We start from the raw sequence: 18,387 nt of genomic DNA on the forward strand, positions 1-18,387 counted from the left end.
TAAAATCTTCTAACTCTGAGTGTGACACAATGTCAATTATATTGCCAACTGAATCAAAACTAGATAATAACTAGCCTGAACATCAACAGTGCTGCTGTTTTTAATGGGGCTCTGCTGCGTGTAGTTCCCAATGTTTGGAGCTATTGAGGGTCTCAATGATCCTCCATTGCTCTGAAATAATTGGCTTGATGGCGTGAATGAGAATGACACAACTCTCTCTCTCTATGGCTCTGCTATTTTCCACCCCTGTATCTTCAAACCACAGCTGTAGATATGATATTTTTTAATACTATGACCATTAGCCAGTAGCCTAAAATCCGCTCTGTCTACTCCACTACTGTGGATTTACTGGCTAGATTATGCTTAATACTGCTAAGCTTGTTCGTTCGCATTTCAGTCTAAGTTATTTTGGTGGATCTAAATTCCCTGAACCCATTGCCCTCCAAGAGTGGGTCCTTTGTGTGTGGCTCTTTCCTGTGGTGTGTTCCTTTACCCAATAACACTTTAGAAGTTGTACTTTCCTGTGCATGAGTGCACATAGGGTTACGGATTGTCAGGATCTTTCAAATATGGCGCTTTGAGGTTGCCACTGTGATACAGGATAATAAGAAAGAGAGTACCTCTTTTACTATTTACGCCAATTTATTTGAAAAACGGCAGGGGGAGCATAAGGGAGCATAACATGGGGCGATGAGCTAGCCAAGGGTAGTGCACAAACACTGAACAGTTTAACTTCAGCAGCTGTGGTACATTATGAAATAAAGACACACATCTCGAGAGGGAAAACAATTTCAGTGCGGAGGTTTGTGGCTTAATCCTCTTGTCCAACGGGAAACACTGTAAAAGCTTGGGCGGAGAGAGGAAGGGTCCGTCCGATGAAGGCTAATGGAGCGGAGCGCGCAACGAGCTCGGAGAGCCGAGAGGAACATGGAACACGATACGCTCAACAGGCTAAGGGCCGCGCCAATAATTATTTAATTAATTCCTATTTGCTCTTTGTTGTGTGTGCTTTTCTTTCTTAAGGCGGAATAAACACCTATCCTCGCTTCTTTTTAGGTCTCCATCTATTGCCGTCCGCGACACTATGATAATGAAGCACTCCATAATCTTGTTTCGATGGATTTTCCCTTTGGACAGCCAATCAAGAGGTTGGTTCCTCTACTGAACCAAGCGATTAACTTGTTAGCCCCTCCTACGCCAGCCTATTAACGCCTGGGAGTTTGTATCCCAAAGAATGCCTTGTTGGCGGAGGGAGGTGTTTGACAGTTTGATTCTCCTCTTTGGCTGAACGGACATTACACTCACACAGGGGGGCGTCGTCAGGGCCCTTGAGGCCCCTAACATATTTTCATTTTATTTGATTAATTTCTTATTTTACAATCAACATCTAAACAAAATTGCTTCTGAGAAAATGAACTCTTCAAAACAGTCTATTCATTTGTGTTGGAACGTGACGGGTTAAATGAAAGCAGCCTCTTTGTCAGCCAATCAGAATGCTGCTGACTCTGCAGGTGTTGGGAAGGAAAATGCTGTGCAGCTCTGTGATTGGTAGACCCTCTTAAATTTCACAGAGGTCGAATATAAGTAATTCATGAGACTTATTTCAAATTACAGTAAAATTGACCAATCCTATCTTCCCCCTAAATTGCTGGGCTTTGTTATCGCTAACTTTATGACAAGTTTACCCGCTGTGAAAGACACAAATCCAAACATAACCGTAAGCGGTGATTAACGGGGTCCGAGCAAAATTAAAAGTCAAGAACACACTAATGGAAGATATATAAATATAACATATAATTGTCATATTTAAGGAAAGATGTTCCATTTATAAACCTGAACTGCAGCCTCATTCACATGGTCAAAATGTCTATTGATAAGCACACAACATCCAGAAAACTCAAAGCACACAATTCACAAGAGAATTAAGGGCTTTCTTAAAAGAGTACAGATCTGAAAATTTGCACTGTTAATGGTAGCTACCTAACGATAGCCGTATGATAGTTATACAATAACAAAATGGTCATATAGGCAAAATAGGTTGAGACTGTGGACGTTTGGCTTTCTATGAAATTGTGGGAAAAGTAAACATTTTTAGACCAGAAGACCAGGGGGAAAAAGACACATCTGATTTTAGAGATTATTTTGATGAAAGAATTTTTAGTCCAGGTCAATCTCGTAAGGAGAAATAAGGCTAGTTCATATTTTTTTTAAATAGCACCACCTTTGGGTGCAGTATCACAATTTGGGTTTATTAGTAGTGGGGGGCATTGGTATCTACTTAATAATAGTTTGATGTTTTTTATACAATAAAAAAATGGTCATATAAGAAAAATGGGCTAACTGCTCCAATTTATTGGCCAATATTTCTCAAATCGAACTAAGTAAAACAAATTCTGTTCGATGATTTTTGTGAGGCTTGGTCTAAAGATTTTATATGCCGATTTTGGTGAATGTTTTACTATTTTTTTTAGCCTGTGAATCTTTTTATCATGTTTAGCTTTAATATTAAATTGTGGTAAAAGCATCCAATTTTAGGGCATAAGACCCCCAGGGTTTTATAAATGCGTCTGATTCTAGAGATTAATATTCTGATTAAAAAATTTGAGTCCAGGTCAATCTGGTGAGGAGAAATAAGCCTAATTCATGATTTTTTACAACAGCGCAACCTATGGGTGCAGTACCACAAATTTTGGTTTATGGGTAAAGGGGGTTATTGTTAACAATACCTGAACATTTCAAGAGTTTTCGACTTACGTTATAGGCTGCAGTTAGCCTGGCACCGCCCACCTACCTACTTCCGCTCAATTTTCATTTCACTTCAGTACTAGGTCTGGTTCTGCTTAATATGAATGCGTTCCATGGAAACCAGATTTCTGGCGGTCCACTCAGCGAACAGAGGGAGTGGCTGAGAAGGATACGAGAGAAGCTATTCGGTCTGTTGTGGGATCGCTGCCGAAAATCGATCAATTAAAGCCGGAGCAAGAACAGCTTTTTTTGTTGAGTTTTGTTGGTGGCCATGATGTTGTGGCGCTTCGCCCCACCAGGTTCGGGAAAAGTTTGATTTTCCAGCTGGCTCCGTTAGTGGTGAAGGACATACGTCACGACCAAACGCTATGCGATTGGTTATGGCAGATGCAGAGTGGCACTGGGCAGATCCAATCATTTTAAAACTTCTACAGACACCCGCCTCCAAGTGAGTGACCGTTTGTCAATTGAGCAGTTCCAGACCCTCTGTACAAATGAAATGAAGTACGATGGTCTGGTAGGACCAGGCTAGGCTGCAGTATGACTTTTACAGAATTTGAGGGGAACGGAACGTTACGGAAACAATAGGGGCCAAGCAGCTTCGCGGCTCGTACCCCTAATAATCTGGATATAAGATTATGGCGCTTGACTTGGTTTACTTCACAATGGCTGCCCCTTTCTAGGTTAACATTCAATAAAAGGTTGGAGTTAATAACAGGAAGGCCCACACCAGAGCTAAAATTGGTTCAGAAACCAAAGCTTTTGAAAGGCATTTCAACTCTACCAACTATCGCGATACCCGTGAATGACACGATCAGCAAGGAGCAAAAGCTTTACTGTTGGTGTTAGATTTGTCTGCTGCCGTTGTTTGTATACATACATTTGTATACATTTATGTCGATATATTCTACTGAAGTGCACACAAAGCTTGTGTGATGATGCAATTATTTGTCAGGAGGATTTTCATTATAGATAGCCAGCTGAGATGGCTGTTTTTTAGTTTGGTGATAACTCATGGTGTGTTCCTCAATCCTCGGACGCCAGACTTCCGAGTCGAAAGTCGAAGATCTCCCAGCTTTCTTGCGGCATTTCTTTTTTTTCTTTTTTCTTCATCTTTCGGAATTCTGAGAGTACACCGAGAGCAGTGACGACGCTCTCAACAAAATTGCTGCGCCCGTTAAGAGTAAGGATGGGGATCGATACCCGGTTCTATCAAGCACCCGGTTCCACTTTTTTCAAAAAAAGTGGTTTGCTAAAGAGGCTAATGTAGCTAACAATAAACAACGACAAGCCAATTTCATGACACAATCACAAAGACGAACAGGAATGCTATAAATGCTCCGGGACCGGAAATTACGTCAAAAGTGCAACTCGGAAGGCTGGCGTCCGAGGATTCAGGAACACACCATCACTCTCTGTGTGCTGTTTGTTTGTTGCATTGCTAAGGTTAGACTAGGGTATTCATGTTGTTCCAGAGCTTGAATTGTCACAGATAACTTTTGCAGTACTATAGGGACACAATACGCTTAGCTGTGAAATCTTATGTAATTTTTGTTGTGTTGTGTTTAAATAAGATTCCAATCAGGCATCAATGCGTGTTTAAGGCAACACTCCAGGAAACTGTGACCCAAATGAAAATACTCTTTTATAAATTAATAACCATCATATTAAACCCCATAGGTTATTTACAAAAGCTATGGTCCCTATTGAGTATTTGGCAGAGAAAAAAAATATAGATATTTCTGCCTCTGTCACTGCACATCAAAAAATTTGACACACACAAATACACACACACACACACGCACACACACACACACACACACACACACACACACACACACACACACACACACGCACTCACACTCATACTCATACTCACACACACACAAACACATACACACACAAACTCACACGCACACACACACACACAATTGGAGCAGTTCGACTTCCTGGGATTGTGACAAATAAGGACACGAGAGAGATCAGACTATCCCCCCGCCCCAACTACCCCCCCCCCCCCCCCACCCCCCCCCCCCCCCTAGCCAACCCCTTAAAGTCCCCGGCATGGAATCTAGTTCAACTCAGGCCTTGATCTGAATCTCTTGCGGGTTCTTGTGTTTTCACTTGTTTCGTTTTTTCCATTACTGCTACTGTTAAAATCTGGATACATTGCAGATACAGACGGGAGGGAGATGAAGAGAGACAGAGAGAGAGGTGGAGGGGAGAGAGACAGAGAGAGAGGTGGAGGGGAGAGAGACAGAGAGAGAGGTGGAGGGGAGAGAGACAGAGAGAGAGGTGGAGGGGAGGGAGAGAGGTGGAGGGGAGTGAGACAGAGAGAGAGGTGGAGGGGAGTGAGAGAGGTGGAGGGGAGAGAGACAGAGAGAGAGGTGGAGGGGAGTGAGACAGAGAGAGAGGTGGAGGGGAGTGAGACAGAGAGAGAGGTGGAGGGGAGTGAGACAGAGAGAGAGGTGGAGGGGAGGGAGAGAGGGAGAGAGGTGGAGGGGAGTGAGAGAGAGAGAGAGAGAGAGAGAGAGAGAGAGAGAGAGAGAGAGAGAGAGAGAGAGAGAGAGAGAGAGAGAGAGAGAGAGAGAGAGAGAGAGAGAGAGAGAGATGGAGGGGAGGGAGAGGTCAAAGTATGAAACGTTACATACAAAATATATTTACACATATCAGATATTCGAATATTAAATACTCAATATATAAAAAGTAAAATGTTGGATATTATAACAATTCCAATATCTCCTATGAACATATAAAATAAAGATATAAGTAAGTATTCACCGTGTATGGCAGGTCATTCCCTTAAACATGTTCTTTAACCCCGTATTCTGCAGGACAGAGCATGCCCTCAGGCCTGCCCTTATCACTGCCGGGATGTCCTAGGACGGGGTACTAAACCCCCCGCATGTTGTCGCCTGAAGACTGAGGTGAAGCGGTGGAACATGTGATCGACCAGACCCGCTAATTGTTTCATCAACGTGTTCGCAGTTCGCTCGAGACGCGTTGGAACGCCGTGCGCGCCCCCCCTCCAATGTTTTCGCGGCAATTTCAGGTAGGGGCGTGGCCGCCATGCGCTCGTTCTCTCGGCCGTTTGAATATGCTTAAATTCATATTCAACAAGACCGAGTGATATGAGCCGCAGCTGATCGTGTGTGTTTAAACCCACCGTGCTTAGAGCGCCCAATCTAGTGCCGTGTTCAACCGCCAAATAATCACTGAGCATCACTACTCTTTACGTGGCTATTTCACCCTCGTTAGTTCTGGCATACACACCATCAGTTTATGTCTATACATATATTTTTTCGATTGAATAAATTACTCCACAATCAATTATTAATGTCATGTTGTGTTGGCAATCAGTGCATACCAATCCGACCCCCCCCCCCCCCCCCGGACTCGATACGGTACGGTTCAGTATGAATGCACGTACTGTTTTCCACCCTGAGAGATGGCCTAGAGGAGACAGCTAGAGAGGGGGAGAACAGAGAGGGGAGACAGATGGGAGAAGGAGAAAGAGAGGGGGAGAGATGGGAGATAGAGAGACAGAATGAGAGGAAGAAACAGGAGAGATAGAGCGAGTGTGACAGAGAGGGAGATTGGAGGGGGGAGAGAGAGAGAGAGAGGGAGAGATGGGAGATAGAGAGACAGAATGAAAGGAAGAAACAGGAGGGATAGAGCGAGTGCGACAGAGAGGGAGATAGAAGGGGGGGAGAGAGAGAGGGTGATAGAGAGAGAGAGAGAGAGATAGAAGGGGATGGAGAGAGAGGCAGAGATAGAAACAGAGAGAGGCTCGGTTATTTCCCTATCCGGTCCTTCTAACATGGGCAACATGTCCGCTACGCAGCTTTGCTCTGCTGCAATGCAGCTGCTTCAGGAAACACCAGGCTCACTCTGCGTAGCAAGCATGTGTAAATGCACGCACAAACACACACATGTACATACACACACAGCAACACTTGCGTGGCAGGCTGCGTCATTTGACCATGCACAACACATTCGCACAAATAAACACACGTCTACATTCGTACACCTATATATCTACATTCAATAATTGCCCATATGGGATACGGTACAATCTTATTCAAAGAAATATCCACACACACACACACACACACACACACACACACACACACACACACACACACACACACACACACACACACACACACACACACACACACACTCACTCACTCACTCACTCACTCACTCACTCACTCACACTCACAACCAGGATCAGTATCAACACGCAGCTGTTGGCAGTCACCATCTCCAACTGCTACTTTCTTGCGGCCAATGGTGCGAGGCAGAATAATAAGAGCGAGGTAATCCCCTGTTGGGCCGACGCCGTGGTCCTGTTTGGTGTCGATGGCGTTCTGCGGGCGCCAGTCGGTGAATCTTGCCGTCTGGAGCCAGGCTCAGGGGAAGATTAGAGAACAGGAACAGGAAGTCCTGTCCTGCTCCAAGTTGAAAGCGCAGCTCGGAAACTTCACTGAACACCAAGACGCTGTTTTGTTTTCATCCTTGACCGCGAAATACACTGATCATATTTAAAAAGAACAAATTCAAAGAAATGAATACCAAACTAATAAGAAAACAAATTCTTGATTCGTACATGGCCTGATTTTCATGTGTTTTCTTCCCGTGATTTAGATTCTGTCAGGTTAAACTTTACAGTTGTTTTTGTATTGTTCCAGAGTCAGCTGACCCTGAGGATTTGGTTTGCATATGAAACAAGTCCTTCTTCTAAAAGCCACTCTCACTTGTGTTCGTGTGTTATTAATTTGCACAGGATCCCACAACGTTGGTATTCAAAAGGTTATCTATTCCGGGACGCCACTTCAAGAATAGAAAATAGAACACGGTTGGGCTCTCCCAGTGGCACAGATACATAATCATATGTAATATCCCAGTGTTTAGATGGGTCCCGCACCACCATACACCCGTCCCTCACAGCATGAACCGTTTAGTTTTAGATTACATCATTCAACCTTTAGACCCCGGGATATCCTATGGGTCATTGTCTTATATTAGATTACTACTACTGACTGTTACTTTATTATATGATATTACAACTTAGCCACTAAGCTATCTTAACTCGATTCAAATGAGAGAACCGCATCAAGGCTAAATTAAGGATACACTGAAGACTTAACAAATTATAAATTAATTGCAGTAGAAAAAGATTGTCTGATCTGATGCATCAGAAACAATTTTCCTTCCCAAACAGCCGCTCTTACTTTGAAAAAGCAGCAGACCTTTATCTACCTACAGCATGTCCTCCTCATGGGGGCTCCGGGAAGGTTGGTTTGAGGCTACAACTTCACGTGTCAAGTCTTCAAAGGGTTTGCGGTTTGACTGACTACGTAGAAACCGTTGGCACCGTGAAACGACTTTGAGCCGCAATCACGCGTAACGGGGCCGCTTATTTAGCGGCCGTGAATTCCCCATGTGTCACTGTGATTGGCACATCAAAGATTGCGATAGACGCACAAAGCCGTTTTTGACGCCCTTTCTCTCCGTATTAGGTTTTTATCTGTGTAAACAAGCCATTCGCACAATGAGACCCAACTTCAAAATAAAAGGCGTTGGCAAATTCCAATCAAGGTTGCAGGCGGGTGGCGTTCTCGACTGCAGTGTGACCAGAGTGTCAACGTGAGCATGGTTTTAACAGTCTCTGCCCTCTCTTCCCCCCTCCCTCCCCTTCTCTCCCTCCCTTCATGGCCCCTTTCTTATATGCTTTTCCTTCCCTTGCTCCCCCCCCTATCTCTATCTCCGACTATACCTTTCCTGGAGAGAGATTATTTCTTCTTAATCCCCTTCTAATCAATGGCTTCAGAAAGAGTGTGCGTGTGAGAGATGTTGATGTGTGTGTGTGTTATACAATTATCTTACTATTCATATATCCTTATGTGCGGATTTTAGATAACACACAATGAGGATTTTAGACAACACAGTCCTACAATTGGAATTAATAAGAGTCATTTCATTCATTTAGTTAGAAGTAGTCACCTTTCTTCCTCCAAAGCATCTTTAGACTGCTCACATTCAAATATGACAAAAAAAATAATTGTGATAATCGGTTCCTGCATGCAATTCAAACCACCATCTACCATGAAATCGTTTCGGCAATAGAACCACGCACGCACGCACACACACACACACACACACACACACACACACACACACACACACACACACACACACACACACACACACACACACACACACACACACACACACACACACACACACACACACACACACACACACACACACACACACACCCGCCGCACATGGCTTCCTCAGCCTGTAATCCACTTGGATAATATGAACCCATCGTGATGAAGTCTCACACGTCAGCTACTTCAGGGTGAGCAACATAACGCCTGGATGTCTCACTGTGGGTGTGTATATATCAAGAGAGAAAGTATTATTTATGCCCTTTGGGCGGAGGGGGGGTATGGGACAGGTCTGTGGGGATGAAATCCAAGGGAACAATGCCATGTTCACGTTTCACGCGTCAAAGGTAGATTTAGCTTCCGTCGTATTGGCTTCCTTTAGCACTTTCACGCTGCTCCCCGCGTTCAGTCATAATTACGCCTTAAGAGGACCGAGGCGGAGTGACTTCATTCGCAGGCCGCTTGTTAAGTGTCCTACTTGGCTGTCACCACCCCGGGGAGAAGCCTGTCACTGAAAGCTTTTATGTATTGATGCTATGGTTGGTGGGCGTGAACTCTGAAACCACGGGGCCCTGTTGATGTGGAACATATTTAAAAAACTGCCATGTTGAGTGTGCATGTTGAGACACACACACATACACACACACACACACATGCGCTAGAGTGAACACACACCAGAAACATGGCTTTCCCCTTTATATTCTGGCACACTTACTTGCAGTAACATATGGATGTTACTGCAAATGTTACCGAAGCACAAAAACACACACACACACACACACACCTTCAGAAACATACGGTAGCATACACAGAAACCCATGCTGACACACCCAAAAGCATCTAAAAGGAGAGCACACTAGACTAAAAAGTATAGCAACACACACACAAACGCAAACACGCTGGCCTGGAAGGGCATGGCAGTGCACAGAAACACACACACACACACACACACACACACACACACACACATGCTTACACACTCACACGCGCGCCTCAGCTCTGTTCTAATGCCCTCATTAGTGCCTGTAGAGGCCCGTTCCCCCCAGGAGAGGGCTGTGTTTACTGGAGCTAACATCAAAGGAGCTAGCTAGACCCAGCAACGCACGGCCAGCATCACCGGGAGGGGGAGGTAGGGGGGGGGAGTTAGGGGGGGTATCCTGGGAGAGAAGGCTGAATCCTCTGTTCCCCCATCTCGCACCGTTCCCTTTTAGCAAACAGTCGTTGGTATTCTGAGCGGGGACGGGGCCTCGCGGAGAACGGGGTGTGAGCAGCAAACTGAGCGCCCGCCGCCCAAACCCCCAGAGCTGCTGGGAGAACTGAAACCCTGTAGAAGACGTCGGACACGACCGCACGACTCGCATAACACACCGCCAACCGGTTCATACAGGGCCGGTCACCGGGGAGAGCACCTCCCGAAGAATCTCATCAATTAAAAACTTTAGCGGGAATAGAGAAACATTTTATCCGCATTAGCGTAGCGCGGATCGGGCCAGAGCTATTGAGTTCACCAGAGGGGAAAAGATAATAACATGAATCCAGACTTAATGATGAGGTGCAGCAAACTAATGGCTACCGAAATGTTATTATTATTATTATTATTATTATTATCATGGATAGGTCAAAGGTCACCATGTTGGTTTGAGGATCAAACAGCCTTCGGATTTGCATGCAGCCCACGGTGGCAGCAGTGCAGAGTAATTTGCGGAACATTGATTACATGGACGGCGGCTTGCCATAAATGCAACGGCTCTCTCCGTAGGAGAAGTCATTTTCTTACGAATACACCTTCCTTATGGACTTCATGAACATGAAAGCACAGGTCAGTGAAGGCACAGAGCAAAGAGGGAGAGGGAATGTGGCAAGAAAGAAGGAATGGGGCAAAGGACTAGAGGCGAACCGACCTGGAGTCGCCACTACAAGTCATGTCACCAGAACCACGGGGTTATCGCTAGGGACGGGACCACACCTAGATAGGGCGATGGATCGTCGCCCTTCTTCGTGCGATACGAGAATCGATAAAGCTGGCGCCAAATATCGATATAATATTCATTATTATTTTTATTTATTGCATTTTTATGCTTCATTCATGAAGAATTTGACGGAATATATTGCCACAAATATGCTCCTCATTTTGGCGCTCGACACATGAGTGAAGGAAACTTGAGCTGAAGTTAACCAAACACGAGGACGATGAATAAAGACCGAAATCCAGCAATTTAAAGTCATTTTGTATTCATCGTTAGACATCGTATCTTGATGTATCGTCATAGGATCGTCTAACAATATCTTGATTATTAGAGAACCGCTGAATGGGCCGTGCATGGCGTATCGTACCAAGAGGTACCCTGTGATTCCTCGCCCTAGTTAGCCCACTGAGCGGACCGACCGCCCATGCGTCTGTGTTCCAGGCAGTGCCACAACGACCGATCCTCGACCACACTGCCAGGTGTCTGCGCGTCCTGCCAGATAAACAGGCTAGGACTGAGGCTGACACCGCTCCCTGTGTAAGAGGGGGGTAGGACACAGAGAGACTGGCTGGCCCTGCCGGCTGAGTGACGGGTGCTCGGCTGGGCCGGGGGACAGGTGGCGTGTGCGCGCTGGACGTGCAACAGCACTTTGTCCTCTGTAGCCATGGTCTCAGCGCAGGCGGTCTGTTCCAATGGCTATACAGCTCCAGTTCAGAGGTCTGTTTGAAAAGGTAGGACGCTGGCTGGGGACTGGCTGCAGGTTTAGATAGAGAGATAGATGGATAAACAACTTTAGTGATCCCTAGGAGGGGATTTCCTTTGTTAACAGCCCAGCAGCAGTGGAAAACACAGGATGAGATACAACTCAATGCAAATTCAAAGTGCTCATGAAAACAAAAATATAGACGCTGAGGTAAACGCTGAAGTAAAGACAAACAGATTAAACGGGGCAAACAAAACAAATGGTATGAACGGTATCAATTATAAAGTGGCCCAGTACCAGCAATGGAACATTAGTGGTCGGTTCGACTGGTTGACCGACCAAGCAGTAGGGCTGACAATGTGACGCCGCAAAAAATCCATCTGTGATATAGATCGCAATCACAATTAATGCTTATGAATTCAAAAGGTCACCTCAACCGCCCGTCAGAGGGGGACGAGCACCAGAATAAAACCAGTTGATCCTTCGCTCTGATCAAACCGAATATGCTTTCATCCATCAAATCAACATTCCATCATCATTCATTATGACAACTGTAAAATACCACTCCAAATGAAAAATATTGAGTTATTGCCTAGCCCTTAGAAAATTGAGTTGTCATTCATGTGAAGAAAGTGAAAACAAAATACTATTTAATTGTCAATTACTCATCCCTCAGTGATATCCAATCGTAATAAACTCCTTTTTCTTGCGGTGCATTCAATAAACTTCTCTGAGAATTCCAGAAATGTCCATTACATTTAAGGGCATTCCGGAACATTCTAGAGAATTCAAGAACATTTCAGGGCATTCCAGGACATTTAAGGACATTCCATTTTTATTATTTATTAACCACTAGCATCTTTGGAATTGCTATATGAGGCAATAAGCACCTTCTGTACAGGAATGTATATTATTAAATGAATGAGGTAATGTTATTATAAAATGTAATGTAGAATGAGTAATTTGATCAAGCGATGCACTCTGAGGGCTCTAACGTCTTGGTCTGAGGGGCATAAAGCCTACCAGACACAGAGACCGCCCCCTCGCTGAAGGAGACGGTGGTCAAACGAACAAACCACCCTGAGAAGGCTAACGTGTTGATTAGAGCAGCACAAAGAGAGATTAACACACTCACCACAAGTTAAAGTCAAAACCAAAGAACAACAAAGGTTCGCCCTAGGATTATAACTACAGTAAACCAATTTTATGAATATTCCGGATCACAGAAATAATTTGGGATCTATTTACATGTTAAAAAACATTTGACAGAAAGCCCAGCAGAAGACGGAGTCAAGATTCAGTCGGTTGCAATGGATGTTTCCACTATTAGTTGATAGGTATTGTAATTCATATTTGCCATGTCCTTTCCCTCAGTGGTCCATTAAATTGACTGAACACTAATGATATACTCGACTGGCCGTTCTGACATGCTTTTCAACTTTGAGATGTAAAGGTTACCGTAAAAGGGAAACACACAATAGTGACTGGCAAAGCCACAATTACTGACATGAACAGACAGCAATCATGAACAGCTGTTTCTTTTCAAACTGCCAATTTTCTTTTCCTAACAAATTTGCCGTCAAACACTCAGACAAGCAGTTCACCACAACAAAGTGGAGTAGAATTCTCCTCCTAGACCACGCACACATATATACACACACAGTCTCTTTCTCCTTCACTCTCACCTCACTTTCTCCAATACAGTCTTCAATACACTAAATGTATGGCTACATGAGATTGTAGAATGGGATCGCTGCATTTTATTGAAATATTCTTTCTTATATCAAATAATTGTAACCAAATGCGACCTAAATGTACGCTTCACACAATAGCAGCACCCCAATAGTCTGTAGCGCTAATAAACAACCACCCAATGCCTTCTGAACAATTTCTACGTTCAGAATTCTGGTTACCCTTTTCCCCATGCCTGTTAGCCGCTAGCTCATTCGGAGTGTACCTTCATAGTAGTGTTTCTTCATCGAGTTAGGTCAATTCTAGGAAGTACAAGGCTGAGCTACAGAAAGTGTTATGGTTCAATGTGTCTTTGTGTGTGTGTGTGTGTGTGTGTGTGTTTATGTGTGTGTGTGTTAGGGTTGCCAACCGTCCCGTAAAATACGGAATCGTCCCTTATTTGGCAATTAAATGTTGCGTCCCGTATTGAACCAATACGGGACGCAATTTGTTCCGTATTTCCATAAATGTCCAATACACATGTCTGTCACACACACAAATACTAAATCTAACAATAATGATCAAAACAAAACACAGGGAATACTACGGTCAGCAAAATTGTCGCGGTGGGATCTACGCAAGACCCGCTCCGGTCATCTGTGTGTCTGCGCATGCGTGTGGTGGTCACGGTTGCCTAGCGACAGACACCACACACCGGCGCTGCGCACAAAACCTGCGCCTTTTAAAAATGTCCGCTACACCCGATACTCCACCACGTCCTCAAAAGCGTAAACGCTTGCAGAAGTACGGACGTGAGTGGGAAGACGCACATCCTTGGCTGGACAGCGTCAGTGGAGATGTTTACAAGGCAAGTTGTAAAATATGTCGGCGAGTGTTTTCAGTGGCGCACGGTGGGCTGTCTGACATCAGACAGCATGCAACAGGACAGCATGCAACCTTCTTCTCTGCAATAATATCCTCTCTCTCTTTGAGGAAGTTGTAAAGAAGCTGGAGAGTGATGAAACCACCTGTGTTGAGTTATATTCCATCATGGAAAACTTCAAGCAAAAGCTCACACAGAGACGAGATTAACAGTTCTATGGCTACTTAACTAAATTGAAGCTGCAGCGTCTCCGTCCACTTGATGCTGACATGGCAAGGGCAGATTTTACTGCATTCCTCAACACAGCACTCTCATATGTTGAGAAATGGTTCAACTTTTCTGAAGACTACTGGTTGTTCTCACTGCAACCTCTCTCTGCACCATGGCACCATGACCTTTACTGACATTGAGAGGGTGACCACCAAGCTCAACCTCATCCATAAAGTCAACATGGATGAACTTTATGATGAATGCTCCACAGCAAAACCCATTCTGAAGAGGCTCAAAGAAGATGCTGAAGATGAATGGAAGTCTTAAGGTGTGGCTGCCAGGTGGGTGGCTCTCTTTCGAGTAGCTGACCTGCCAAACATGCTGTCTATCACCAGACACATCCTGAGCATCCCAGCATCCACTGGATGTGTGGAAAGGATCTTCTCCAGAATGGCCAACAAATGGAGTGACTGCAGGAACAGGTGCTCCACAGAGCTCATGAGAAGTGAGCTCCTGATCACTCTCAACTTTGAGCAGTCCTGTTCAGAGTTTTACAACAGCGCTTTGAAAGACAAAGAGTTACTCAGTGCTGCAAGGAGTAACAAGAAGTACACCTGGAAAAAGAAGTAACAGTTTTGAGGGGAGGAGTAATGTTGAGGGAAGGAGTAATGTTTTGCACTTTCTTTTTTTACATAAGTTTATAAGTGTTTTTGTTGTTTATTTGTACTGGTTTTTTTTTGTAAAAAATGTCAAAGAGAGTCCCTATAGTTATGCACTTAAAAAGTAACATGAAGTTCTCCGTTTATTTAGTTTATATTTTAAAAGTTCATTGCTGCAAACGCCACACAAAGAGATTTCATTCAAGATTTAATTGACTGCACTTTATAAGAGAATGTTATGTGGTAATAAAGCATTTCAAGATTTAAGTATGACTAATTCCTTTCTTGATCAACCCTTTACTAAAAACACCAGCACAAAATAAAACATACCACTGCTGCGGGCGCCCCGCCCCACAGGAGTCGGGCCCGTGGTGGGCGTCCCTTATTTTAATTTCTGAAAGTTGGCAACCCTAGTGTGTGTGTTAGTCATCAGCACCGAAGCGCACATGAAGGCTAATCCAACGGGGAACACAGACCACTTCAATGATATTAGCTTCATTATTTATAAGTACGGTTGTACCTTCAGGCGGTCAGACACATCTCATCAGTTTTTCTTTCTGTTTTCAGCATAAAGGTTGTTTCGATCCACCGACATTCATTCGATATAGAAATTCTAAATGGGAGAATAATGGATAAAATAAGTGCAAAACAAAGGGTTTGGGGGAAGTTTTGCTGAACTACGCCGTCTCGGGGAAAACAAACAATGTGACGCATGGTTTGCTTTTGTTTACAAATGAGGCACGGTAATCAGCACTGCATTTAACGTGCACAGTTGGCACACAAACACGCATACACACGCAATGACTGACACACAGATGCATGCACACACACACAAACACAAGCAATGCAAGCACTGCTCAAGCAGATATAAAAAGCATGAAAAGCTCAGACATACAGGTCAGACAGCGGTCAGAGATCTTCAGCCCCCTATAAGAGGCGTGGGGGGGGGGAGGGAGAGAGAGAGAGAGAGAGAGAGAGAGAGAGAGAGAGAGAGAGAGAGAGAGAGAGAGAGAGAGAGAGAGAGAGAGAGAGAGAGAGAGAGAGAGAGAGAGAGAGAGAGAGAGAGAGAGAGAATTCCTGCCAGAGATCATCCCTGAAGATGCAACGTTTCTGTCAACACTCAACATGTTTTCCCTTATGGTTCATAACCCAAACTCATGATGTCGCGTTTCAGGTGAAGTGACAACATCCCTGCACGTAACATCAAATGTTACGTCGTGTTGATTTAGGCTTGCTTCTTTCAGCCGCACGTGTGACATATTGAAGATCCAGGTGGTGCATAATCAATGGTAATCCTTATCTCTCTGCATTCTGCACACAGAGAGACGAGCCAGACAGACCCACAGACTGTCAGTCAGACAGACAGATGAAAAGATGACTCTCTCCCGGTTTGTTTGAGTTCTCTGAAGGTTGTGTTCTCCTCTCTCAGAGAACAAACGTCCTGCTCTCCCCTCTGGCCCATCCCGGTGAGGCTTTATTTAAAGATACTCCATGAAGAATGTGATCCTGTGAGGCTACGAACAGCTCTGCCCAGCCAGCAAGAAGGTGACGTCTGGGGGCCGGAGCCCAGACAAACACCACTCTTCCCCCCGCTGGACGACTCACTTGAACCCTGGAACACACCCCGTCTAGACGGGTGCGATCGGGGGCGAACCCGGGGTAAAGAACACAAAGTGTGTGTGAAAATTGCGCAATTTCTGATATTTTTCGGAAGAGATTTACTTGTCTGATCTTCTTTTATCATTGGAAGTTGTCCCCGCGGCTCGGATGACAAAACCCGTTTGAATTGGAAGTGATTTGTGTTTTTCTACGCCGTCGTCTTTCTGAATGATGCTCGTCGATTGGAACAACACTGATAAGGGACGTCTGAGTGTTGGGGAAGAAAATTGGACCTGTACTCTACTGTGTCAATTCATGAAGTCAATGTGACAAAATATCACGAGGCAAGAGTAGGAGAAGGAGGAGGTAGAGGAGGTGAAGGAGGAGCAGGAGGAGGTGAATGAGGAGGAGGAGAAGGAGAATGAAGGGGTGGAGAAGGAAGAGGAGCGTGAGGAAGAGGAGGAGGAGATGGGGGAGAGGAGAAGGAGGTTTGCTTGATTACGCTTGGTGCTGCCAAGGCGGCAGCGCGTGATTCATGGGGAGCAGGTGGCGACGGCGGCGGTTTTAATATGCATGAGGGGAACACAGCCCTTAAGAAATGATATTTAGAAAGGAAAAACACACAAAACCCAACGCTAGGCATACTGCGTGGAGGCGAGGCTACTTCCTATAGTGGCGTGTGGTGCTTCTGAAGGGCAGGCGGTGTCGTCGACGTCCGGGTGGTCTACTCAAACGGGGACTGCTAGGGGGCAATGAGAAGAGAAACTGGCAGAACGTCTCAGCCCCCCCCCCCCCCCCTAGCCCTCGTTCTGGGGCCTATTCTGGAGCCCTCCAACTGTTCAGTTGGAGGGCCCTCTATCTCCAAAATGGACTGCATTTATACAGTGCTTTTCTAACCAGTGGCCGCTCAAAGCGCTTTACAATTGCCCAACATTCACCCATTCATGCACACATTCACACACCGACGGCGGTGTCAACCCTGCAAGGCGACAGCCAGCTCGTCAGGAGAAGTCGACACTCAGCTAGGTGGAGTCGGTTCTGGGTTCGAACCCCAATGTCTGCGGAACCCTCCTCGAGGAGGATAACCCTAACTCCTGTCTCACCCATGACATGATGGGCCCTATCTTGCACCCAGCGCCACTACACTTGCGGGTGATTACACCCGTCTGTTTAAACACACGCAAACTAAACGCGTAACGCATAATACAGTCCATGGCAATGTATATTAACGGGGGGCACACGTGCATATTATGAACACAAGTCGATAACGATAATGTATACAATACTTTTTTTTGTTAATGTATTGCCGCTTATCATGAAATAGACCCACAGTTGCGGCCAGAGGACCGCATATCATATATGTGTTCTCTTTGCCGAAATTTACATGACGACTGTTTCTGAAGTTGTAGAAGAAAACGTTATTCCATGTGTCAATAAGGCCGTATTATTTGGCCATAAACTGATCCATATGAAGTTTGAAATTCATGTGGTCATGCATCTGTCTCAGCAGAGACTGCACACAGCTATCAAAATATATACTTTTCTGTTTCAAATGCGCTCATGGCTCTTAAAGGGGATGGGAGATGGCACTCTCATTGATTTATTGCATTTATTGTTATGCCCAAACAAACCCACGGGTATTGCGACCAACCCATTTTAGATTTGCGTCAGGCGCAAAAGTCATTCATCCGCCATTATAACAGCAACAGCGCCAGAGATCCACCAACAAAATACTTGCGTTTCGTGCTTCTCACTTGCGTTTCAGACAGTT

This window comes from Gadus macrocephalus, chromosome 18, assembly GCF_031168955.1.
Source record: "Gadus macrocephalus chromosome 18, ASM3116895v1".
Taxonomy (NCBI): Eukaryota; Metazoa; Chordata; class Actinopteri; order Gadiformes; family Gadidae; genus Gadus; species Gadus macrocephalus.